The 26,486-nt window shown below is 39.5% G+C and overlaps 1 protein-coding gene across 3 annotated transcripts in view; it reads right to left on the bottom strand.

Moving 5' to 3' along the window:
* The window catches only part of LOC122804506 (synaptotagmin-like protein 2), a 3,492,381-nt gene that overhangs the window by 2,816,343 nt on the left and 649,552 nt on the right, over positions 1-26,486 (bottom strand). The gene's annotated exons all lie outside the window — the stretch shown is intronic.

The following is a 26,486-nucleotide window of genomic DNA, read 5'->3' as shown; positions in this document are numbered from 1 at the left end:
ATAAAACTTAATATTTACAAATTGAGGGATAATAAGAAAAATAAATGTTGTTTTTTCTTTATAGAAATAAGGGTCTTTATACAAGTTCATATGCAGTAACTAGGCAGTCTGTAGATCACTGCAAACCTAGCCAATAGCCAACATTTAAAGATTCCCCGAGTCTTCAAGGACAGCAAGACACAGAGACGTGGATAGAAAATGAGTCTGCCCAATCGGGTATTTAGGTTTACCCTAAAGGTGCAAAGGTACTACCCCCTACTTGACAGGTAGTGGAAGATTAAGAGACCTCTAGAACATTCATCTGTTGATTGAGGTGTAGTTCCTTTAACCAGTATTTCAGGAACTATATGTTCTGTGAAGAATTAGGAGGTCATAGAGGGATGCATCTTTCACGGCTCAAAAAGTCTAGACAAAGATCTCCATGGAGGGGTCTATAAGAAATAATACAGAGAGGGCTAAGATTTCAGAGGTTGCTGATCTTTTCAGTCATGAATCTGAGGTCTCTCAAGTTGAATGATACATTTACAGAAATGCATAAGAAAATGTACAACATATTCAATAATGGGTATGCTTTCTAGTGTAGTTGACAATGCCCTAAGGCATGAATAAAAGTTTTTTTTTATACCAGTAGGAAATGTTAAAGAAGGAATTGTCATTATTGTTAAGAGATCATGTAAAAGTTATGCCAGTGTTCATGAAGCAGTTGTATGACGTTTCTTTAACAATGAATTATTAAAGGCTGTTCCTAAACTTAGGATATGATGAAATCTATGCTTAGTTCTTTTGGGAGGAATTTCAATATCTGTAGACCCAGCAATGAAAAGCTATGGTCTGTTCAGCGGAATCTGATTGTGAGAGTGGGAAGCACACCTATGGAAAATGAAAGTTAACTCTGGTTATAATATGAGGGTCACTGGATAAGGGGACTTGAAAATACTAATGAAGATTCTATGTTCATCAGAGTGAAGTTAAGTGAACTGAATAGAAGTTTACTACTGTGTGTTATAGGAGTCACTTCGCTACTCTAAGAACCTGGTGTTTGCTGGAAGTTTGAGAGATAAGTATAATAAACCTCCATAAGTTTTTGACTGAGGTTTGCATAGAGGAGGTTCTTTTTCCAGGAAGCAGCAGCTAATGGTATCATGTAATCAAAATGAGCAAGGAGAATCCTTTTACTGATTGCTATCCTTGGTGGAGATAAAAAAAAAATTGTAGAATTTCTTTACACAGGAAGAAATTTATTGATTCTGGTAATTACTTGTATATGGTGCTGAAGGCTAAGGTATTAATAGAGTCAGATTTCTAGAACCACATAGTGTTCTATCATTTATAGAAGAGTCTGGCTGTTGGGTTCAAAAAATCATTTTTTTTTGTGTTTGCATTTTTTTAAGTTAGCTAGTGAAAGTTCTTGCGGTCTTCAAATTGTTTTTTTTATTACTTTTTGGATCGAACAAGACCTCTACATAAAGTTATTTGTATGCAAGATAACTGGAATTTTGGCAAGTCAGCTGGAAATAGGGTTATAAAAAAAGAGAATAGAACAAAAGAATGGATCATTGTCGGATACCTTTAAGTAGAAGGGTAGCAGGTTAGGAATTCTCTATCAATAAGTTTTCAGAAAGCTTTCATTTACATAAAACCTTCAGGCACATTATCCCATTTGCCTCTGTTCTCTTTGCATTTGTACTTAGAATCTCTGCCACAAAACCATGAACATTGGCAAAAGAGAGAAAGAAGGGATAATAATGGCTAACACAGTAAAGATAATTTAATAAAGGTGTTTAAAAAATAAATGATCACAGGCAAACATACAAATGGTTGTGGGACGTTTTAGAGACAAGTATCCTTAAGCTGCCATAGCAAAAGCATTTTTAATCCAAACTATTAAATACTTCATGTTATGTCTGCATAAATATGGGTATTGCTGAACCAGTTTTTGTGTTGGTACAAAATTTACAGCTATAGCCTTTGTTTTATTTTCATTAATTTTATATCCCAAAAAGACTTGAAACTGTCTCAAAATGTTCCACAAAATTGAGACATCCTTTTCTGGATTTATCAAGTACCAAATATAATTTGCCAATAAAGCCAACTTTTCTTGATTAACATACCAATTATATTATTTTCCCAAGTCCCTAATTTCTTTTTCCATTGGCTTTAAATATAAAGCAAATAAATGGGAAAGACGGCATGCCCGCCTGGTTCCTCTGTTCACACAAAGCTTATCTGAGGGGAACCATTTCACTTTAATTCTGGACTCCGGATCCTTCATATATCCTTCTAATTAACCTTATTATTGTATCAGGGAATGCAAATGCTTCCAACACCCTACTCATAAGATCCCAGCTTACTCTGTCAAATACTTTATCTACATCAAGACCCACCCAGCAGAGGTATTTTCTGGCATTCTGCTGCCTTCTGAGCCATCATTGTACTATTAATGTTGACAAATGTTTGCCTCCCCTCCACAAAACCACACTGATCCATTTCTATCAGTTTTGACAACACTTTTTTCCTTTTGTTTAGCTAATATAGACAAACATTCATAATCAGGATTTAACATTGAAATAGGTATACATGAAGCTGGTTCTGAAGGGTCTTTACCATAACAGCCACCACAGCTTTCTTCCAAGATATCGGTTCTTCCCCTCCTTTTAAGATATTGGTAAACAAAATCTCCCGGATCTTTATCAATTTCTTCCCTCTTAATTCCCAAACTTACACAGGAATAGCATCTGCTCCTGGAGAATTTCTTAAAGCTCGACTGTACATCACATTTTTATCTCACCACCTCCTTTCTTAACTATTACTTGTTGAGCCTCATCTACCTTTAACCTTGGCATATTAAGTCTTCCATAAATATTTCTATTTGTACTCTAAATTTTCATATTTCTCTGCTTTATATAAATTTTCATAACATTTCTGGAATACCTCTAAAACCTCTACACAATCTCTGGTTATTTTTCTTGTTATAGGTTCCCAAAGTTTGGCAACAATTCTTTCCATGTTCTTTTGCCTACGTTTTTGTGCTGAAAGTTTTTTGTACAGTGGAGTTATCAAAACAGTTGCTTAACTACAATCTTACTAAATGTATGTATATTATCCAAATATGACCTTATAGTCTCTTTAGCACTCTTTTTCTTCTGTGAGATCCCCTTACTCTGCAATACTTTAACCTTTGTCAGCCCCTCTAAGCAATTTCTGTTACTTCTTAACCATGTCTTTCTCTTATTTCAACCCTATTTTTAAACTCCATTTTTATGTGATCTCATAACGAGCTATAACTAATGAAAATATCTCCATCTCCCCTACTAACTCTGAAATTATTTCCACTTCTCATTCCTTAAATTGCTTTCATTTTAACAAGTAGGTGGAAAAGTGCCAGTGTCTTATTTTTACTTTATTACACTGTATTTCTGTCTTATTTTTATTGGTGCACAATCTGAAATAATTATTGGATGTATGTTAAAGCTTTCATTTAAATGCACATGTTCCTGTGAAATATAATTTCTGTCTAGTATAGCCAGTTATTGTACCTCGGGGGAATAAGTAAATTCTGCCCACAGTCCTACTACTGAATTCACATCTTCCATACCACATATTTTCATTACTTTCTTCAAAAATCTACCTTCTTTTGTTATATTGTCCCTTCAAGGTCTCTTGATACATCCTCATTATTATAAATCAAATTCTAGTCCTCAACTATAGATAATATTCCCTGCTGAAAGCTGATTTCTCCCCAAATTTTCATTGGAATATAAATACATGCCATTGTAATCCACCTCCTTTGCCAATAACCTCTTACTACCACAAATATATTACTTTTTTCCTCATCTATCTCTACTGGAGCCTCCTCTAGCAATTAATAAAATTATGCCCCTTTTCCTCTCTCCCTGATATTCTGCAGAATATCCACTCTGAAATCCTTTCTTTGTCAAACTGACATACAGATAAATCTTTTTAAATGTCTATTCCTCGGCATTGCTATTTACACTCTGCATTTCTTCATATAACTTAATACTCATTCCTTTTCATCTACACCTGTAAGGCCGTTCATGTTCCAGAATAATAGGGACAGAAGAGCCATCATAATAAAAAACTATGGTTACCAATTATAAGTGCTTTTTTAATGTGTATTTCTATCTTTTGTGTTGCATGCATACATTAAGGTTTAGCAGGCTGGTCTTTTGTCATTCTTCTCACCTCCATTTGAACCTATGTCACATATTTAAATACTTTTATTTTTTAATGAATACACTAAAACCAAAACTAAGCATAAAACACCCTCAACCCCTCTTAACTTGGAACAAACAAAATTATGTACATCTAAACATGGTTTACCCTCCAGAAAAGAACGATTCCCCCAAATTGATGACTGTGCCTACAGGCATTATCTAATCTAAAATTAAGGTTACCCTGACTAAAGGGGCCTATATCATAACATCAAAGTGTCAAAACTTCGACTGTTATGACATTAAACCCAAAACCACGAAAGCTGAAAACCCTGAAGACTGAACAGTGATTTTTTTTTTCCCGGGGAAAAAAAATTGCTGTTCCAGTACAAAACGCGCAACACACAAACAGTACATATTATTTCTAATGTGGGGGCTGTGCCCCCACACCCCCCTACTTAAATATACCAACTCTAAGATCACACCACAGTGGAGGAAATAGCGAAGCCGCGGAAACTGCCCACCGAATGCTTTCCCTGGGAAAGAATTCGAAGTTCCATAGCTTTGATATGGTCAGTCTTCGAACTTTCAAGTTTGAGGTTTTCATGTTCGAAGTTTTGACACTTCGATGTTATGAAATAGACCCCACTAACATACATTCTACAGACTGTTCTCCCATTTTCACTGACTGCTGTTCTTTTTTTCCCTCTCTCCCAATTACAGATATAAAAAACAGCTTGTATGCTTTCAGAAAACATTAACTTTTAGCCCCAAGTACAATGGCCATCTTCAAATAAAACCAAACTGTACACTGTTCTATTAACTGGATTAAGTATCAAGGCTGCCAAGGAAGTTGTTACTTCGTATTCCCTTCCCATAATTTAAAACTTCATTTTTCTCAATGAATGGCTCGTCATTGTACCTTTAAATTTTGCATTTCCCTCAAGAAGGAATACTCAGAATTCTCAAGATTAACTGCTTGCACCCACAGACAGCGTGTCTCCCTACATCTGAACTGTGCAAATTTTCACAGAATGTCCAGATTTATGCCTCATATATATGACTTGTTACTCAAAATTGTGGTTTTCTGGCACATTGTCAAATTGTTGAGGACTGAAGTCAGAAAGTAATATCAGACATTTGAGATTTAGACTTTATACCCTTTAGAAAAAATTCATTTTTATGCAAAAAACATTATTCTATCAATGTTCTAACTTTGTAAGAGCAATGCTTAAAGTGTCCCTATTTTTGGGCCTTTGTTTCCCAATTATTCATGTTTTCATCCAGATTCCTTGCTCTCCATGGAAAAGTACTTAGCAAAGAGTCTTTGTAAACTTCATTCTGAAAAGAATTCCCAGCTACCCTATGTTGCAGACATTTCAATTCCACTGAACATTTGCCAGTGGAAAACAAAGCTAATATTTTTGCAGTTGTAGGAAGCTAAGCATTTCCATAGCTTTCATAATGTTATCTTATTTTTAAAGCCTACATGCTTACAAAAACACCGGTTTAAAACTTAAGACAAAGGTAGGAATTTAGACAATTACCCTTGTAAAATAAGAGAAAATATCCTAATTCTACATATAATATAACCAGTGCACTTTTACATCTCAGCCCAGCAGCCAAAGATCACAGTGTATGAACATTAAATTTGATTTTATCCAGGCTTTTTTCTGTTACACTGTAGAAACCTATATTTCTTACATCCAATATAATGTACTTGTTTACTTTAATATCTTCTATACAATCACTTTTAAAACACCCCTGACTACACAACTGTTTTACTGTATATAACATGTAGTTTATATCATGGAATTTGTTATACAGATTTTAAGAATAAAATTGTTTTACTTACAGTTATTTTTCCCCCTTTTAGTGTCCTCCTAAACACTGATGATATAAAGTAGGGTATATACTTTACAGTCCACCCACAAGTTTAATAAAGTCAACAAAAGTCCAGTGTATTTTAGCCATTTCTTGCAAAACCAAATTTCCAATATGATAAGATACTTTATATCTTCCATTCATTCACTAATTTCAAAGTTGCTGGTCATCTGTCTGTTCATTTCTATCTCCCAACACCAGACTCTGGCTCAAGTCCAGATATTGCTTCTTCTAGTCGACTCCTTTGCTTTTTTTCTATCGCAAACATTTTCTTTTGGAACATGTTTCACTGGCAAAGTTTCTCTATGAACCTTACCACCAGAAGACTGAGAAGCAGAGTCCCCTTCTGCATATCGACCCACTTTTTATTTCCTCCTTAGCCTGTTCTATGTCAAATAATGATTTTGTTGTTCTAGGGAAAAAAAAAACACTTTGAAGACAGTTGGGTACAGCAGCTTGAATCTCATACCTGCCTCTTGACATTCCCTAATTGCCAGGATAAATGTGTTTCTCTTCTGCTTTGTGTACAGTAAATCATTTTCTGCAAACACTCTGCTGTCACAAATTTTAATACTTTGCCCTTCTACCAGGAGCAACTCTCTCTGCTGATGTGATTGCATCTTTACTAACGTACTGCTTTTATCATGGCAGGATTGCAGCATACATTTGATATGCCATTTCAGTTAGCAAATTCTGCTGTAGATCACTAGTCCAGTTGCTTATTTGCACTTTCATAAAATTAATACAGTCTATTCCTTCCCATTTCACTTTGAAAATGTCAGTTTTTTCACACACAGTCTTCTATCTGTACTATTTTTAAACAGTTCTTAATATACCTCATTTTCAGCCAGCTTTTGCTTCATGTCAACCTCCATTTTTTGCAGTTTTATCAGTTCATCTGAATGGCTAGCTAAACCTTCTATTTTTATGGCATTTTGTTGTTTGAATTTATTATTTCCTTCAATTGTTCATTTATTTTAGTCACCGCTGAGTACATTTCAATTCTTTTTCCCTATAAATTACTGGAAGCAATATCCAAAGCTGAAGCTTGAACGGCTTTTTGCTGAACAGCTACAGAATCCTTCCCAGTGTTTTCTCTTCACCTTTTCTGGTTTATTTTCTTTCAGGTTTTTCAGATTTCTTCCTTGGTAGGATTCAGGCAGTATATTTGCTAGATGATGACTGAATTTTATCCAAAAAAAACTCAATGACATTCCTTTTTCTCTGTTTTTGTTTTCACACTGAAACAGCTGAAGTAATGCTGTTGATCAGTGTACAGGCATCTTAGAAGTCATTGAAAAGTTGACTTTTTAGTGTATTTAAACTTGTAAAACATTATCTTAAAATTTAACAGTACCAGTAAGAGTTGTAGTCATAGCTCTCAACTTCTTAGTGCAAGAAACCTGGACAAAGCCCAACAAAATAGATGAACAAAGCCCCAAAAATAGGGGCACATTTTAAATAATGGTCTTATAAACTTAGAAAGTTGTTAGAATAACAGGATCCGTGTTAACATGCATTTTCTGAAGAATATGAAATCTGAAAATCAAATATATGTCATTATTTAGTGATTTTAATTAGATCATCCCAGTGATTTGTAAAAAAAAAAAAAAAAAAAATTTAAAAGGAGCAGACCAAAAATTTGACTCAGAAATCCAGATATTGTAAGCTATGTAAATGGTAAATTTAGATGATTTGTATCCCATTCATTACTAACCTCACAAACCTTTATTGCATATCAGCTACTTATATAGGTATAGAGTAAGGCAGAAAACCAAAAGGCAAGAGGAGGACAGAGTAACATCATATGAAGTGACATACAGGAAATAGTAGAATGGGGCATTTTCGCTGGGAAGAAACAAGTCTAAGAAAGATACTGTGTTCACTTACTAGTTAAGGTCTTCACCTCCTATGTTCAACATACAAAGTTCAATCTTGACCTCTGGGTAATGTCTGCATGTAGTTTGCATGTTCTTCCTGTATCTTTTTGGGGTTATTCCCACCTACCAAACACAGCAAATGTTACCCCCTCAAAACTAACGCAAGAATGGAGTTGTGGGTAGCAGCACAGACTCCATATGGTGCCTATCTGGGGAAGTGCTGACCAACCACTTTGGTCATCAACTGTTCTGTGCAATATCCTCATGATGCAACATGGATCATAAACTACATGCTGCGTCAGGGAATGCCACTCAATGGTGTAAAAAGTGATCCTGGATGACCTGATTGTCTTGACTAATGTCATCAAAATGTGGCATGGGAATTTGCCAATAAATAGGTTGAAGATCCTGCCTACCTCAACCTATGTCAGGGACCCATGTTAATGGTAAGAGGAGCTTACGTGCCCCTGTGGGATAGTGATATAATAGTCTAGCACTCCTGCTTCAAGAAGAGGACTGAGTTTTTTAGTGGGTGACATTATGATAAGGAGGAGGCTGGGCATCCTCTGTATCCAGGATACAAGATGGGAGGGCAATGCCTAAAACCACTTAACTTTGGATTTAAAGTCTACTACTCCTGAAGAGGACAAAATAAAAATGGTTTGAGAACTGTGGTGAGGGATTGACTTCAGAAGACAGTGTGGGATGTCATCAAAATTAGTGACAGACTTATGGCAATTAGAATCCTGTGTAAGGGAAGGGTGCTATTCATAATGTCTGCCTATGCCCCACAGCCAGACTGTGATAGCAAGGAAAAGAGTGCATTTAGGCACAAGTTACTGGACCTAATAGACAATACAGGACAGCATGAGTTGGAGGTCCTGAATACACATATCGAGATAGAACTGGATATCAGGGCTACCTGGGTGCACATGGGTGGGGCAACAAGAATAAATAATGGAGGCCATTCTAGACTTCTGTCTGGCAAATTGGTTGATGGTAGCCAACATATGGTTTAGCAAGAGAGAGTCAATATCATCCAATACAGCAGTAGCTGGCGTTCAACTCAAGTAGACTTCCTCCTTGTAAGGAAAGGGTACTGGAACAGAATCAGCAAATGTAAAGATATCCCCGTTGAAACAGTCAAACCACAGGATAAACCACTGGATGCAACAATCAGCTGCAAGCATTAGTCAAAGAAGGGTCTATGTTCAACAGAGACTAAATGGAAGACATGGAAGTGGACTGGAAATGAAGCACAAGCGTTCAAGGAAATACTCAGGGCCTGAGTAAAAGTATGATACACGTGGAGCTGAAGAATGGCAACACCTTAAAACAGCATGTGCACCCCACTTCATATAAAAATAAGGTACATAAGGAGAGTTGGTGATGGAATCCAGAATTCCAGGAAAACATCAAAAGAATGAGAGAGATGGAAAATATGAACCAGATTAAGAAGGAATATTGTTTGGCTTACAGAGATGCCAAGAGAGAAGTTGCAATATCACAGAACAAGGCTTCAGAGGCACTTTACCAGCTTATCTATCAGGTTGCAAGACAAAGATAGAAAGATGAAGATGGCCATCAGACACCCTTCAAAAGAGATGTCAGCAACAACCTGTACACCAGTCCACAAGACATTATAGGCTGACGGACGTAGCTTCTAAATGAAGAAAACTCTGCAGAAGCTCTACTGCCTTAGACACAGCCATGATAAAAGAGGAGGAAAAGCCCACCATAGAAGTAAAAACAGCACTAATGAAAATTAAGTGAAGAAAGCAGTAGGGTCAGATGAGATTAAGGCACATATGAGCAAGATGTTGGGTGAGTTAGGAGATGGCTCCTGAGGATATTCACAGCGGTATGGACTATCCCAGATGACGGGAGAATAAGCATATTAGTGCAAGTGTAAAAGAACAAAGAGGATGTTCATAACTGTGGGCAGTAGAGGGGTATCTAGAGAGGGTGACTAAGAAATGAATATGCAGAGAAGTAGAAGGCAAGATGTAAGATGAGCTATTTGGATTCAGATCAGGATGTAGCACATCTGATATGAGGTTTGCAGTGAGATGGATGAGATGAAACTAGGAATGAGGAGAGTCCCACTGGACATTCCTAAACTTGAAGAAATCATTCTATGAAAAGATTTTAACCTGCATAAACTAAAGAACTGCTGCCGATTCCCTGCTGGGTGAGAGAAGCTATATTTTTGTTAATGGCCTCTTACAGCTGCATTCTGATGTCTGCTTTATTTTGTTTTCTGTTTTATGAAATCTGCTTGGCCTTGTGTCTTTGTTTTACATGGTTAAATTGTCTCGAGTGCTACTTAAATACTCAGTGAAATTCTGAGCCTCTGTCTTTGAAAAGATTTGAATCCTGCATAAAGTAATGCGCTGCTGGTGATTCCCTGCTGTGTTTCCCATCCAAACTCCCATTTGTTGATTTGCTTTTTAAACCTGGTGACTTTAAGCTGCCCAGCCCTAGTGTAAATTGAGCTTAATAGGCTCCTCCCTTTCTACACTGCTGCTGATATACTGAATTATTTGCTTTGCTTGTGCTTATATTAAAAAAAGTGCATTTTAGCTCCCATTGTCTGTTCTACTTGATCTAGCTATCCTTTTGATAAAATAGTGTATTTTTATACTCTATACATTTAGAGGTCAGTGCATTTTCCATCTAATGCACTGGGAAGTAACCTGGTCAACTGATATGAGGAAACACTTGAGATTTCTGAATGTAGTTTTATTGGCTGAAGAGCTTATCTTGTATTTTAGTGCCTTTATAAATTATGTAGAGTTGAGCAACTCTTGGCTCGTTTATTCAAAGCAAAATACTTTTATTGAATAGTAAATTTGCAGTAGTTGCAAATTCAAAGTAGAAAACAGCAAATAATTACACCAGACTCCTTCAGTGGACCACTGCTGCTGGTACCAAAACTAATGGCTGTTCAATTCAATAGTTCAAAAAAAAAAAGAGCGCCTTTTTTAGGCAATGTCAAAACAAAAAAAAAAATCCACTCGATAAATTCAAGGTTCTGCTGCTTAATGCTAGAAGTCTAAGCATGAAAGATGCATTCCCTGGAAGCACTGCTTACCTTGGAAGGTGCCGTATCTGTAGTGAATGAGACATGGTTCAAGGCTGTGGAGATTACCCGAGGGGTGCAAGGCTACATTGCCTTCCACACATTCAGAGCTTAAAATGCGCATCAAAAAAACAAAAGTGGAGGTGTATAATTCTTCATTATACCTCGATACTGGTCAAACAGTACAGCTCTCTCAAACTATTCCATGTCCGATAAACTACTGGAAAAATTCTCTACCACATCATTGTTAGCTACAGGTCCCCCACCATTAATCAAGAAAAGCACACCGCCTAAATGGACTTACTGGAGTTACTTGCCATACAGCTCAACACCTTAGTCATGGGAGATTTTAACTATCTTTCCATCTGTTGAGTGGCATACATAAATGCGAACATGGTCACCCAGAGGTTCCTGGAATTTATTAATACAAATGATCTGTAACAGATAGTCTGTTCCTTCACAAGGGGTTCAAATGTCCTAGATATAGCACTCGCCAATATGGGTGCGGGTCACTGCACTCTCTCATATGTGATGCTCTCCTTGGTAAGGTCAGGCCATAAATCAGTGTAATTCGAAGTAACAATGAACCTATCACCACCATCATCTTCTTTTGGCTGTTCCCGTTAGGGGTCACCACAGCGGATCATCCATTTCCATTTCTTCCTGTCCTCTGCATCTTGCTCTGTCACACCAACCACCTGCATGTCCTCTCTCACCACATCCATGAACCTTATGTTAGGCCTTCCTCTTTTCCTGTTACCTGGCAGCTTCATCCTTAGCATCTTGATCCCAATATACTCAGCATCCCTCCTCAGCTCATGTCCAAACCAACGTAATCTTGCCTCTCTGGCTTTGTCTCCAAACCTTCCAACCTGGTCTGACCCTTTAATATACTTATTCCTGATCCTGTCCACCCTCATCACACCCAGTGCAAATCTTAACATCTTTAACTCTGCCACATCCAGCTCTAACACCTGCCTTTTTGTCAACGCCACTGTCTCCAACCCATATAACATAGCTGGTCTCACTACCCTCTTGTAGACCTTCCCTTTCACTCTTACTGGTACTCATGTCACAAATCACTCCTGACACTCTTCTCCACTCACTCCATCCTGCATGTACTCTCTTCTTCACCTCTCTTCCACACTCACCATTACTCTGAACTATTGATCCCAAGTATTTAAACTCATCCACCTTCGCCACCTCTACTGCTTGCATCCTCACCATTCCTCTATCCTTCCTCTCATTCACACACATATATTCTGTCTTAGCCCTGCTGACTTTCATTCCTCTTCTCTCTAGAGCATATCTCCATCTCTCCAGGGTCTCCTCCACTTGTTCTCTACTCTCACTACAGATCACAATGTCATCTGCAAACATCATAGTCCATGGGGACTCCTGTCTGATCTCGTCTATCAACCTGTCCATCACCATTGCAAATAAGAAAGGGCTCAGAGCTGATCCTTGATGTAATCCCACCTCCACCTTAAATGCATCCATCACTCCCACTGCAGACCTCACTGCTCACACTACCCTCGTACATATCCTGTACCACTCTTACATACTTCTCTGACACTCCCGACTTCCTCATACAATACCATAACTCCTCTCTAGGCACCCTGTCATATGCTTTCTCTAAGTCTACAAAAGCACAATGCAACTCCTTCTGACCTTCTCTGTACTTCTCCATCAACACTCTGAGGGATCCTGGGAACTATCGCACTATAAGCCTGACTATCCTGGTCTGCAAGGCTATGGAGCGCATCATCATGGATCTCAAAAACAAAGACATTGGGAACCTCCAAACACTGGACCCTACTCAATTCGGCTAAGGCAGATCTTGCCTCTTATACCTATTGACTTCTTCGAAATAGTAACCAAAGCCATAGATGAGGGAAAGGTAGTCCACACAGCCTACCTGGACCTCGCAAAGGCCTTCGACACAATACCTCACTCTGGCATCATAAATAAGCTTATCAGCTTAAATATTAACCCATATGTCACAAGATGGGTTGTAAACTGGCTCAGGGATAGAACTCACATGGTCAGAGCCGCGGGTGCCATGTCCGACTCTAAACCGGTTACAAGTGGTGGCCCACAGGGCTCAGTACTGGGACCCCTCTTGTTCGGTATATACTTCTCGGAGGTACAGGCAAACATGGGAGGACTGTGGCTTACCAAGTTTGCAGATGATTGCAAACTGGGAGCCATAATCGACTCTCCGGTTGACACAAGCATCCTCCAGAAGGGCCTTATGGAGATGGATACCTGGTGTCAGAACCATGGCCTTAAGCTAAATGCCAAAAAGTGCATAGTCATTGCCTTTGGGAAAAACAAAGTGCCCACAAACTACCACATAGGAGGTAATCCACTACGTACGGAAGAAGTAATTAGGGATCTGGAGACCCAAGTAGATAGTAACCTCTCCTTTGACAATCACATTGTCAAAGTGGTTAGAAAAACCTTCTATATAGCTCACCTTATTCACAAAAGGGTCCACATCTAGATCAAGAGAGGTCATTGTGACCCTGTACTCATTGCTCATCAGGCCCATAATTGAGTACAATGCCCCATTTGGGATGTACCTTACCCGAGACCTGCAACAGTTGGACAGACCTCAAAAATACCTCACCATGAGGATCATGGGCCTCAAACAGATGCCCTATGCAGCTCGACTAAAGAAACCCCAGTTCTACTCAGTTGCTTACCACCTACTCAGAGGCGATCTCTGCCTGACGTACAAGGCCATGTATAACCTGGAATTGTTGGACATGCTCCACCTCAAGAAAACCACATCCATTACAGCTACACACACCAGGGATTTAAACCTTAGCATAACAATAAATAGGATGTGCTGGAGGGATAGATTCATATCCCAAAGGCTTCCCTCACTCTGGAATAGAATCCCAGTCCATGTTAGACACAGCCCCTCGCGGACCCTCTTCAAGAGAAATCTTGATGAGTGGATGGGAAATCATAAATTTACTCCTGGGATCACTTCCATGACCCTGCTGGATAGAGGCTCAGGAATCTAGTCTAAAAGGGAGGTGAAAGCCAACACATTCTGTCTAGGCTTATAAATGCCCAAGGGCAGATAGCCTAGTACCTACCTATGAACCTATTAATTATCACATCCTTTCTTAACCTAGCTTCCACTACTCTTTCCCATAACTTCATGCTGTGACTTATCAACTTAATCCCTCTGTAGTTACTACAGCTCTGTACATCACCCTTATTCTTAAAAATAGGTACCAAAACACTTTCTCCATTCCTCAGGCATCCTCTCACTTTTTAAGATTTCATTAAATAATCTGGTTAAAAACTCCACTGCCATTTCACCTAAACACCTCCATGCTTCCACAGGTATGTCACCTGGGCCAACAGCCTTTCCATTCTTCATTCTCTTCATAGCTATCCTTACTTCCTCCTTGCTAATCCATTATACTTCATGATTCATTATCCCTACATCATCCAACCTTCTCTCCCACTCATTCTCTTCATTCATCAACCCCTCAAAGTACGCTTTCCATCTCCACAACACACTCTCCTCACCTGTGAGTATGTTTCCCTCATTATCCTTTATCACCTTTACCTGCTGCACATCTTTCCTAGCTCGGTCCCTCTGTCTAGCCAATTGATACATGTCCTTTTCTCCCTCCTTGGTGTCCAACCTTTCATACAACTCTTCATACGCCTTATCCTTAGCCTTCGCCACCTCTCTCTTTGCCATGCATCTCATCTCCTTATACTCCTGTCTACTTTCATCTCTCTGACAATCCCACTTCTTTGCCAACCTCTTTCGCTGTATACACTCCTGTACTTCCTCATTCCACCATGTCTACTTGCCATCCTTCCTCTGTTCAGATGTCATACCAAGCACCTTTCTAGCCATCTCCCTGACTAGCTCTGATGTAGTTACCCAGCTATTTGGTAACTCTTCACTGCCACCCAGTGCCTGTCTTAACTCATCCCTGAACTCCACCTCACAGTTACCCTTTTTTAATTTCCACCATTTGATCTTTGGTGCTGCCCTCACACTCATCCTCCTCTACTTGATCACCGACATCATCCTACAAACCACCATCCTATGCTGCCTAACTACACTTTTCCCGGTTACCACTTTACAGTCTACAATCTCCTTCAAACTGGCCCTCCTACATAAGATGTAATTCACCTATGTGCATCTTCCTCCACTATTGTATGTCACCCTATGCTCCTCCCTCTAGTTAAAATATGTATTCACCACAGCCATGTCCATCCTTTTCGCCAAATCCACTACCATCTGACCTTCTGCATTCCTATAACACCATACCTACCATCACTTCCTCATCCCCTCTTGTTCCCTTCACCAACATGCCCATTGAAATCTGCTCCAATTATCACTCTCTCACCCTTGGGTACAGTCATCACCACTTCATCCAACTCGCTCCAAAATCTTTCTCTCTCATCCATCGCACACCCAACTTGTGGAGCATGTGGATTAATAACATTCATCATTACACCATCAATTTCCAGCTTCATAAACATCACTATCCGACACACTTTTCACCTCCAAAACACTCTTGGCATACTGTTCCTTCAGAATACCTCCTATGCCATTTCTCCTCCCATCCACACCATGATAAAACAATTTGAACCCACCTCCGATACACCTAGCCTTATTCCCCTTCCATTTGGTCTCTTGCACACACAATATACCAACCTTCCTTCTGTCCATCATATCGGCTAGCTGTCTCCCTATACCAGTCATACTGCCAACATTCAAAGCTCCGACCCTCACTACCACAGTCCTAGCCTTTCCCCTCTCTTCCTGCCTTCAGCCATGCCTTCCGCCTCTTCTCCTCCTTCGGCCAATAGTAGCCCAATTTCCACCAGCATCCTGGGGATGCACAAGCCAGTGCATTTCTTTGTGCTGGTCCCTAGCCCGGATAAATGGCGAGGGTCGCATCAGGAAGGGCATCCGGCGTAAAACTTTGCCAAATTATTCATGCGGACAGCAGTAAATATTTAACCTATCACTACCATAGGAGCAAAAAAACTTTTCCAAAGCAAACTACAGCTTACTAAGCGATGGTATAAAATTGCTTTATAACCTCCACAATTACAGACAACAAAGACTCCTATTGCAGAGGTGTACACCTGCCCTGTACAAACACAAGCAATAGTACATACTCGGCTGTGCCTGACTGGATTAAAATCAAGTCCTCCTAAAAAAACAATCCACCCTGGTGGACCCTCAAGTATAAACAGATTATATAACAAAAGGAAGAAATTGATGTCCAAGAACAAGAGATACTGACTCAGCAGAGAAAGAATTCTCTCCACAGCTTGAAAAAGCAAGTCAGAAATCTTGTAAAGCTAATTACAAAGGTAAAATAGCACCCTTAGATAAGGATAACCATAAGACATTCTTTAAGTATGTCCAAAGCTTAAAGAGAATGCCCAGTTATGTGCCAAACTCATAGATGGTACCACTCGTACTACACCAGAGGAAACTGCCAACCTGTTGACAGACTTCATGCAAACTTCACCCCCCTGTCCCCACCAGTCATACCTCAAAGCATACCAGACACCAGTTCTCTGCCTAGTATCTCTATAGATCAGGTCATATCTGCACTCTCCAAGGCCAAAAATTCTGCCTCAGTGGGACCAGATAACATCTCAGGTTGCTCATTAAGCAATCTAAAACAGGACCCAATAACCCACTTGGCATTCTCTTTAACCAAGAGAACTGGCTTTGTTCCAGCAAAGTGGAGAACAGCAATAGCGATCCCCTTGCACAAAGGGGAGCCATCAACTGACACTGGGAACTATAGACTCATAAGCCTAACCAGCCTCATCTGCAAGGACAAGGAAAGACTCAAAGTGAAATGCTATGCTGTTCTTGTTATCCCCGCTTCCTATATACTCGCTGGGGAGTTGAACCTCAGTTTCTTTTAGGCTGCACTTGTGTAGGCCTACAGGACAATAAAGTTTACTTTGACTTTGAACAAGGACATAGGTGACCTTCAAACTCTAGTCCCAACTCAGTTTGGCTTAAAGGGTAGAGCATGCTTATTAAACCTAGTATATTTTTTGAGAAAGTCACCACAGCCCTAGCTGAAGGTAAAACAGTGCATAATGCCTTATCTTTACCTAGCTAAGGCTATTGACAACCCCCCACTCAGGTGTCAATTGTCCTTGTGGGGATTAATCCTTACATCACTAGATGGGGAGTGAATTGAATCACTGACAGAAGGTGACACCACCTCTTCCAGTGAACCTGTCACCAGTGGTGTACCAGAAGTCTCTGTGCTGGGGCTTTTACTGTTTGGAATCTAAATAATATAAATATAATTATGGAATAATTGTATATGGAATATCAATAAAAATAAAAAATAAATAAAAAATAAATCTATTTATCGGATGTCCAGATTAAAGTAGACGGCCTTTGGTTTACCAAGTTTACTGATGATTGCAAACTGGGTGCAATCATTGTGTCCCCCAACAATGTTAACATATTACAGGAGAAGCTAACAGACAAATGACTGGTGTGAAAGCCACAGTCTAAGACTAAATGCAAAAAAGTGCATTATTATCCCTTTGGCAAAGCAGAATGCACTGCCAATTACAATATTGACAGCCCCCCCCCCCCCAAGTTCAAACCCAGTTGTGCGAAATCTGGGGACACAGGTAGATGGCAATCTGAACTTCGACCAACAAGTTTCCACAGCGGTAAGGAAAGCATTCTACATTGCACATCCCATAAGTAAGGGCATCACATCCAGGATGAAATATGTTAGAACTCCACTGTACTTGACCCTCATTAGACCATTAATAGAGTACAGTGCTCACTACTGCATGTACCTCACCAGACACCTGCAGCAGCTGGAGGGGCCACAGAGGTTTCTCACCAAGGAAATACAGGGCCTCCAAACCAGGACTTGGGTGGACAGACTGAAAGCCCTGTCACTGTACTTTGTATTGTGTCGGCTGCTGAAAGGCAATGTATGCACTGGCTACAGGGCAGTCTCTGACCCTGCCTTGATGGATAGGCTGCACATCTGCAAGTCAAATGGCACAAGAGTCACTCAGTCAAGGGATATTAACCTAGCCTGTGACATTAACAGAACATGCTGGAGAGACTGATACATCTCCCAGAGATTAACGCTACTCTGGAATAAACTTCCTATTCATGTGAAGCAGAGCTCCTCACTGACCCTATTCAAGTGCAACCTGGACAAACTGATGGGAGACTGTAAATTCACCCCTGTGGTGGCACCCATGTCCCTCATGGATAGGGGTAGTCAGTGTTCATCATAAATGCACTCTGCAAATTATGTCAATCTAAAGACAATTGAGGCAAGTCGGGATTAACATGGCTAAGCTTGTAAGTGCTCTAGGACCGCTAGCCTTGTAACCTCTTATGAACCTATTTGCATATGAACAATGCCCAAAAAGCTGCTTTGGGCAGTCCTGTGATAGTCTGAAGTCCCACAAACATTGGTAGACTTCATGCATTCTATGTACAAGAACCTGATCACAGAAATATGAACAGTATTCAGTCTCACAGAAGGGTTCCCAGTTGGAGTGGGAGTGCATCACGGTTCAGTTCTGAGGCACTTGCTATTCATACTCATGATGGACTACATTAACAAACAGGTAGGAGGAGATAGTTTAACAAAGCTGCTGTATATGCAGATGATGTTGCATTAAAGAACATCAGCAAATGATAGGGAAATGGAATGCAAAACTGATGGCACATGGTATGAAACTTAGCACAGATATAATAGTTGTAATGCAGGAAGAGGAAACCTGTGAAGATGAGAATTACAATAGAAGGGAACATAGTGGAAGAGGTTAACAGCTAGAAATACCTGAATGGATTTAAGGAGAAGAAAAGTCTGAATGAGGTCGTCAAAGCTAGAATCAGTGAGGCTGCAGCCAATTAGCGCAGTATGTTAGGGATAGTATATGACAGAAGAATGCCAGAGTTTGAAAAGGAAGTTGTACAAAACAGTGGTGTGACCAGTACCACTGTATGGTACAGAAACCTGGGCAGTAAATGTAGAGCAGTTGAGAAAGTTAGAGGTTATGGAGATTAAGTACGAAAGGTGGGTGAAAGGATTTACACTGTGGAATACAAGAAGAAATGACAGAGAAGAATCCCAAGTACCTCTAACTGCAGAGAAGGTCAAAGAATACAGATTATGGTGGCTTGGGCACATGTGCAGGAAAGCAGAAGACAATCTAGTGAAGATTATTTGGTACAAACAGGAATAAAGGAAGCACAAACAATTGCAGTCAGCAAAGGGATGGAAGGAAGGATTGTCTCGAAGAAGACCTGCAACAGTCAGACATGATTGTTGAAGAAGGTAGGAGAGTGGCATCATATTGAGAGAGATGGTGACACCTGACAACACCCCAACCCCATGTAGAAAATGGGAAAAAGAAGCAGGAATAATAAAGCGAGAAAAAGGGTATGAGAGAACAGAGGGAGCTAAAGAAGGAAGGAGCAGAAGGAAAGAATTGTCAACACACTACTGGAATTAGAATGAATACAAAACGATTTGTGGACATACTCCAGACAGAGAAAAATTGCTGGAAAAGGAGGAGGAAGCAAATGGCTGGAAAAGAAGGAGGAAGCAAATGGCTGGAAAAGAAGGAGGAAGAGGAAACTCAAGAAAAGAAAAGAGAAAAGGGAAAGGAGACCCCCGTTTGGGAATTTAGAAAGCATGGGAAAATCAAAAGCGGACTGATTTATGAAAACATGAGCGAGAAACTGGAAGACACTGCAAAGAAAGTGATAAGGAAATGAATGGAAAGAAAAGGAGGCAGAGTGGCAGAGCAGGGAAGATGAATGTCAAAAAGTTCTCAAAATAACAGAAATGCAGACAATGCATGGAGTAAGAGATCAGATAGTAAGAGTGCTGTAACAGACTATCTCACACTGAAAAGATTTTGTAAGCAGGGAAGAAAAAACGCACTGAAGATGCGATAGATGCATGACAGAAGAGGCAAGCACAAAAGATATGGATAGGGACTTTGGAAATCTGAAAGATGATCCATGAAAAAGAAGGACAAAACTCCTGAGAATTTTATATGTGGAGAAAAGGGAATGAAGGTGTTTGTAAGAAAAAAAATGTAGGTAACAAGACTTTTCAGAAGTGAAGAGTGTAATAGCCAGAAACTGGAAAACAAGGTGAAAGTACCAGAAGAGAAAGATGGACAAGAGACATTTAGTCACTGATGGGAGATGTATAAAGTAGGCAAAAATGAAAAGACGGGCTTAAAAAAAAAAAAAAAAAAAAGGGAAGGAGGTAATGAGGCAAAAGGGGAGCTGGGGGGGGGGGTGGACATAACTAGAATGTTGATGAGAAGCTGTAATCCACTGGTAGAAAATGAAAAAAATGCCCCATGCTGAATAGAAAAAATTAAAGAAAAAATGGAATTTCCCTGATTGCAAGATTCATTTTTGGAAATGCAGGCATGACATGTTATGCATCATCACATCCCCATCTAGGACTAATACGAGTTCCTCATTTTATACTTTCAGATTACAGAAGATCATAAAAGTAATTCTTGGTTAATGTTAATTGTTAAAATGACTAACTCACTAGCACAGACACATTATGCAGTGCCCATTACAGAAAAATGTACTATCCTTGAGTGATTGACACTTGCTACTCCTGGGCATATTTATGTAAGATGGGAGCTAAGCAGTTTGATTTCAGCAGTACAAAACTGACAATGCTTCAAATAAGACAGATAGTGTAAAAGAAGCTAGAGAGGAAGAACGAGTCCAAATGTGCATTCCTAGCTTTGAAGAAAGATATAAGGCCCCAAGAAAGATGATTTGGGAAGTCCTGCAATGGTCTGAAGTCCAAGAAATAGTAGTAGAATTAGTACAGGCTTTGTGCATCGACCAATGCAAAAATACAGGCAATGTTTGGACTCACAGAAGGGTTTCCCAGTAATTGTGGGTGTGCATCAGAGTTCAGCTTTGAGCTCACTGGTGTTCATTCAATTACATCAGCAAATTTGTCAGGGGGGCAGATCCTCAAAGCTCCTCTATGCAGATGATGTGGCATTACAGGCAGCTCTGATTAAGAACTTCAGCAAAGGATAGGGGAATGGAATGCAAAACTGAAACAGAGTATAAGACAGTTGTAATGGAAGCAAATGGGGGGAAATCCAAAGAAACTGCAAAAAAGAGAGAATGGAAAATAGTGGAACATGTTAAAAGCTTCAAGTATTTGAGAGATGATGAGGAAAAAGGAAGCCTGCATGATGAGTTCACAACTAGAATTAGAGGTGCTGAAGCCAACTACCACAAGGTGCTAGGGGGTAATATATGGCAGAAGAATGACAAAGCTGTTTTAAAAGTAAGGTGTGCAAAACAGTTGTTTGACCAGTACTTCTGTATGGCATGGAAAACTGTGCAGCAAAGCAGTTCAGAAAGCTTGAGGAGAGGGAGGTGAAAGTCTAAGAAAGGTAGTAGATTGCACATGGTATTTCAGAAAAAAAGACTTTAATGCAGAAGCCAAAGCAGCCCCACAGTTATAGAAAAGGTCAAGAGAACTGATTACTGTGATTTAGTAATATGTGTAAGAATGTATAAGAATCTATGCATACACGTGCAGGTATATATGTATATTAATGTATGTACTATTTACGTTCTAGTAAATCTAGGATAAATTATATAAAAGTACTACAGAACACATTAAGTCACTTATCTATATACACATACAAATAATTTTATCTGTAGCGAGATTGATAAATGTTATAGTAAGAGGAGGATAAACATTATATATAGAAGAAATACAGAACAAATCAAGCCATCCTGAATATATAATCTTACAATGCTTACTTACATGGCAAGTTTGGGGGAATATAGCATGTACCACCTAATTACAAGCAAAACAGTGTTTATACATCATATTTATCATCAAGCAGTGAAGAGACTATGCAATTAGCATATATTAATACTAAGTTTTTTTTGTGTGCGATTTACTAAAATAAAACTGAAAAGCATGTGTTATACCAAAACAAAACTGCAAAAAAGCTGGCCTAGCCTTGTACTCTATCTTCTTATTTACTGCTGGAAAGCAAGAGCTGCTAAGGTCATCCATTTTGCTTTTATAGCTTAAGTGACATTCGTATTTCAATATTTTATTTCATGGTCTGCGATTTATGACAGAATTGCTAAAGGCAGTAAGAGCAAATTAGGAATAAAAAATGATACAGTACAGGAACAAGGACAAGCCATTATATACATACAAAATGTTTTAACAAAAAAGCAGAATAATCTGTTTCTCATACTGGCAATAAATTCCAGACAAACAGCCTAATAAGTACCCATGAACCTATATATTGTTCAGCTCGGTCTCTGGATATTCATATCAAAAATTGTAAGTGCTAATAATTTACACAAGAATGCAAGGCTAGGCTTCTTAATATGACCCTGTGAACATGTTGTTTAATACCTATTAAGAGAAAGTGGGTATGGGAACAATATATGGCTTCATTAGTGGGTGAAGTGGTTATAACATGGTGCGTTTCCAGTGCAAGGAAAGTGTGAGAGGTATGAGGCAGAGCCCAGACTGTGGAATTACAGATAGGACGTACTACAGGTAGACAGGTAATTATCTGGAACAGTGTTCAATATTTTAGGAGATAATGTGGAATCTCAAGTGGCAATATAGAGAGCAATGCATTAGTGCAAAGATTTAGGTGTGAAGAAACAGCGGCAAGTTTGCTCAAACAGGGCAATCAGAGAATGAATGAATGAATGAATGAATTACAAAACAAGCAGCAGCAATGAGAATGCATTTGTAGAGATGTCAGTTAATTGAATAAGTGAAGGGAGGAGCACAGGTTGCAGAGGAAATGAATGGGAGAGTCAAAGGCAGAGAAGAGGTTTTCTGGCATGTTAAGAGACTTGACATAAGAGTAATGTCCAATATACAAGCATACTGGTGTAGTGAACAAGAAATACTCCTTAGAACCTGGTTGAGGCCCTTAATGGTCATGATGAGAGTTTCCATTATTCCTGTCTAGTCTTTATATAAAATAACTATGACTGTCTCAAAGGAAGGGAAGGAATTTTGCACAGCACACTGGGCATGATCCATGGTAATGTAGTGGGACAGTAAATGAGGCAATTTTAAGATAAGGTAGCAATACCAGATGTACAATGCATATGCAAGAGTAGCAATTGGTTGCAAGTAAAAGAACCACATCTATATTTCATAGCATATCCTTTGAGACCACTCTGGTACCAAGTCTCAAGAGATTGTCTAATACTGTGCTGCTGTACAGGTCCATGATTTAAATGTAGTCAGATTAGTGCAGGCTGATTAATTTAACATTTGTTTACCGGGAAAGTCAGAGTTGGAACAAAGCCATTTTTCAGCGGAGGCCCAGGGAGAAACTCCAGACACGTCTTTGTGACATAGGAGGAAACTGGAGTACCCAGAAGAAACCCACATGAATGCAGGGAGGACATGCAGACTCCGCACAGAGGGCACCTCAGCCGAGAACTGAACTAGAGAACCTTTTTATTGTGAGGTGACAATGTTACTGCTACACCACTGCGCCTAATTTGTCTGTACATATGTTAAGCAAATTAATAGAAGGGGTCCCTCAAAAGAGAACTGTCTCAGTTCCTCAGGGTTGGTATAGACAGCAAAATAGGATAAATCTAATTCATGTGGCCAGTGCTGACTTCAGTGAGGCCTTCAGAAGGCTGATGATAAACAAAGGTGTATATGTAGCTAGTGACAATCTAGTAATGCAACAGTATAGATGGTGAATGTAGTTTACCAGCTTCAGTATAAATTCTTAAGTATCCAAGACCCAGGTTCAGTCCTCAAGCTGGGACAGTATCAGGCTGCAGCATCATTCACTGGTCCAATAAATCAACTGAGTGTGAAAAAAAAGTTTCTACTGCTAGCAGTACAAATTTTCAAGGCAATCTGAATTGGGTTATTGTCAAGTTAAGTAACAAGATAAATTGGGTCAAGAACCATAAAATGGAGGCAGTTGTCACTACAACATGAAGAAACCCATCCAGAAAGTATTACATCTATGTCACAATCATGTTACTATGAAGCACTGCATGAAGGGTAAAATGCAACTAATGGCTAATAATCTGTCCGGCTCACCATCAGAGTCAGTAGCTATATGAAGGCAGTGGACATGTATCCTCCATTTCAAAGCTCTGATGAATTCTTACAAGTCTTAGTATGAACCTCATGCTACTGAAGCACAAAAAACTTCAAGGTATGTGGAAAAGTTGAGGTAAGGGAAATTAGAAGGTAGCTGATGTGGAGGAAAGTAGAGGAAAACTGGCAACATGAGGCAAAGCAAATATGTATAGGATTCATTTATAATGCATGGCAGGGATTTTGCAATATTTTCAAATGAACTCAGACCTCTGTATACAGAGGAGTATGAAAATTATATAAGAAGGGGCAAAAAAAAAAAAGAGAAAAGAAGCTGGAATACTTCGTGGTTAGATTAAAGGGCTTATACAATGCTGTATACTAGCATATAATTATTTTTTTATTTACACTTTGTGAACTGAAATATTTCCAGTAAGCCGGTGCCCCCTTTTCAGAGAGTGACCCAAAGGTGACATTCATACTGATGAGAGAAAATTTGGCAAGGGTGCCTAGGAACTTCCACTACTTTTAATTGTTGTAGGATCTTTTATAGCAAGCTTAGCTTCTACCAACTCAGGCAGATGGGATCTTGGTTTAAACACCTAAACTAAAGAATGTCACATCCATGAAATCAGCACCCTAACTTATGATGCACTGCAGTGTTAATAGAAAATTAGTCCAAGCACCTGGTGTAGAAATAGAACTCACAGCCTTCTGAAAGCAAGTATGTTACCTGTTGAGCCATTGACATGCATATGCACACAGCTGATATACATATACATCTATACAAGCATAATACATGGGACCAAATTTTATCACTAGAAATCTCTGCACTTACAAACACAGATCAGAACACAGCCCAATATCCCACAAATGTACAATTATACAAAGAATGCACTTAATAGGGGTGCCACTTTTAAAAGGCAATTTGTAAATATAAAATAATGTATCCAGTAGCTTGAGAAGTTTACCCAAGTGTCATTTAATTATAATAGTTTAATATGACTGTATCTTGTGCACTGCACGAGAAAGTACATTTGGCAAAGAATAATTACTATCAAAATGCAATTTAAATCAGCATGTCTCTGTAGCACCAAGACATTAATTCCTATGTCCAAGATGACCAAAGTTTGAATGGGGATTGGGCGTTGAAGAGACAGGCAAGATGTTAGGATGAGTCACACCCGCTGAGTTATCATGGGGTTGTTAGTGGTTAGATTGACAGCTAGTTCCTATGTAAGGGGACATCTGTATCTAGCACTGAGAATGGGATGGGAAATGAGAGCTTGGGAATCCCAAGCCAGTGGCTATAGCTCTCAGGGGACGTGTGTGTGTGTGTGTGTGCGCGCGTGCGTGTGTGTGTTTGTGCGTGTGTGTGTGTGTGTTTGTGCGTGTGTGTGTGTGTTTGTGCGTGTGTGTGTGCGTTTGTGCGTGTGTGTGTGTGCGTGTGTGTGTTTGTGCATGTGTGTTTGTGCATGTGTGTGTTTGTGCATGTGTGTGTTTGTGCATGTGTGTGTTTGTGCATGTGTGTGTGTGTGTGTGTGTGTGTGTGTGTGTGTGTGTGTGTGTGTGTGTGCGTGTGTGTGTGTGTGTGTGTGTGTGTGTGTGTGTGTGTGTGTGTGCGTGTGTGTTTGTGCGTGCGTGAGCAGGCACACATCAGAGGGAGGTGACAGAATGACTATGCATTGATACAAGTATCTGAATCAGTCACCAGAGATGAGGTTAGGATAAAGTAGAAGTACCCATCATGCCTGTATAAGGGCTGCACCTTAGCTTGTTCTCACCCAAATGCAGTGGTGAACAGCTTAATTATCCACAATTGTAACCAGAGAAAAGGACTGAGAGAAAAAAATACAGTCTAAACTCAAGCACAGAGCACAGAAACTGGAAAAAATTTAGTCACAAACTGCAGTATAATATTAAATCTTTAATACAAGACTGACCTTTAATCAGCCTGTGTCAGAATTACTTTACTAGTGAGAACACTGCTAGAAAATCCAGTGCATCATATAATGAACAGCAGAGGGTCAGCTTTCAGCCAATAGCTTCAGTGGGGGCTTGACCTTAGGAAAAATAGCAGGTTACTACTAGCTGTACCTCATTGATGAGAGATCACTCAATCTGGCATTTTAACTTGTCAACCAATGTGAGACATTTTCAGGAGTATTTACAAGCTGGTAGTTTACAGAGATTATATCACTCCTCCCACATTCACAATAAAGTTTAATATTATAATACTAGATGCTGACCAGTTCGACTCTCAGCTAGAGCGTCTTCTGCATGGAGACATGCGTGAATGGGCGTACCTTCGTTGAAGGTTGTG

The sequence above is a fragment of the Protopterus annectens genome, chromosome 1.part1 (assembly GCF_019279795.1).
Source record: "Protopterus annectens isolate FY-2018-M chromosome 1.part1, PAN1.0, whole genome shotgun sequence".
Lineage (NCBI taxonomy): Eukaryota > Metazoa > Chordata > Ceratodontiformes > Protopteridae > Protopterus > Protopterus annectens.
Note: the sequence above shows the minus strand (reverse complement) of the source record. Positions and strands in the feature narration are given on the sequence as shown.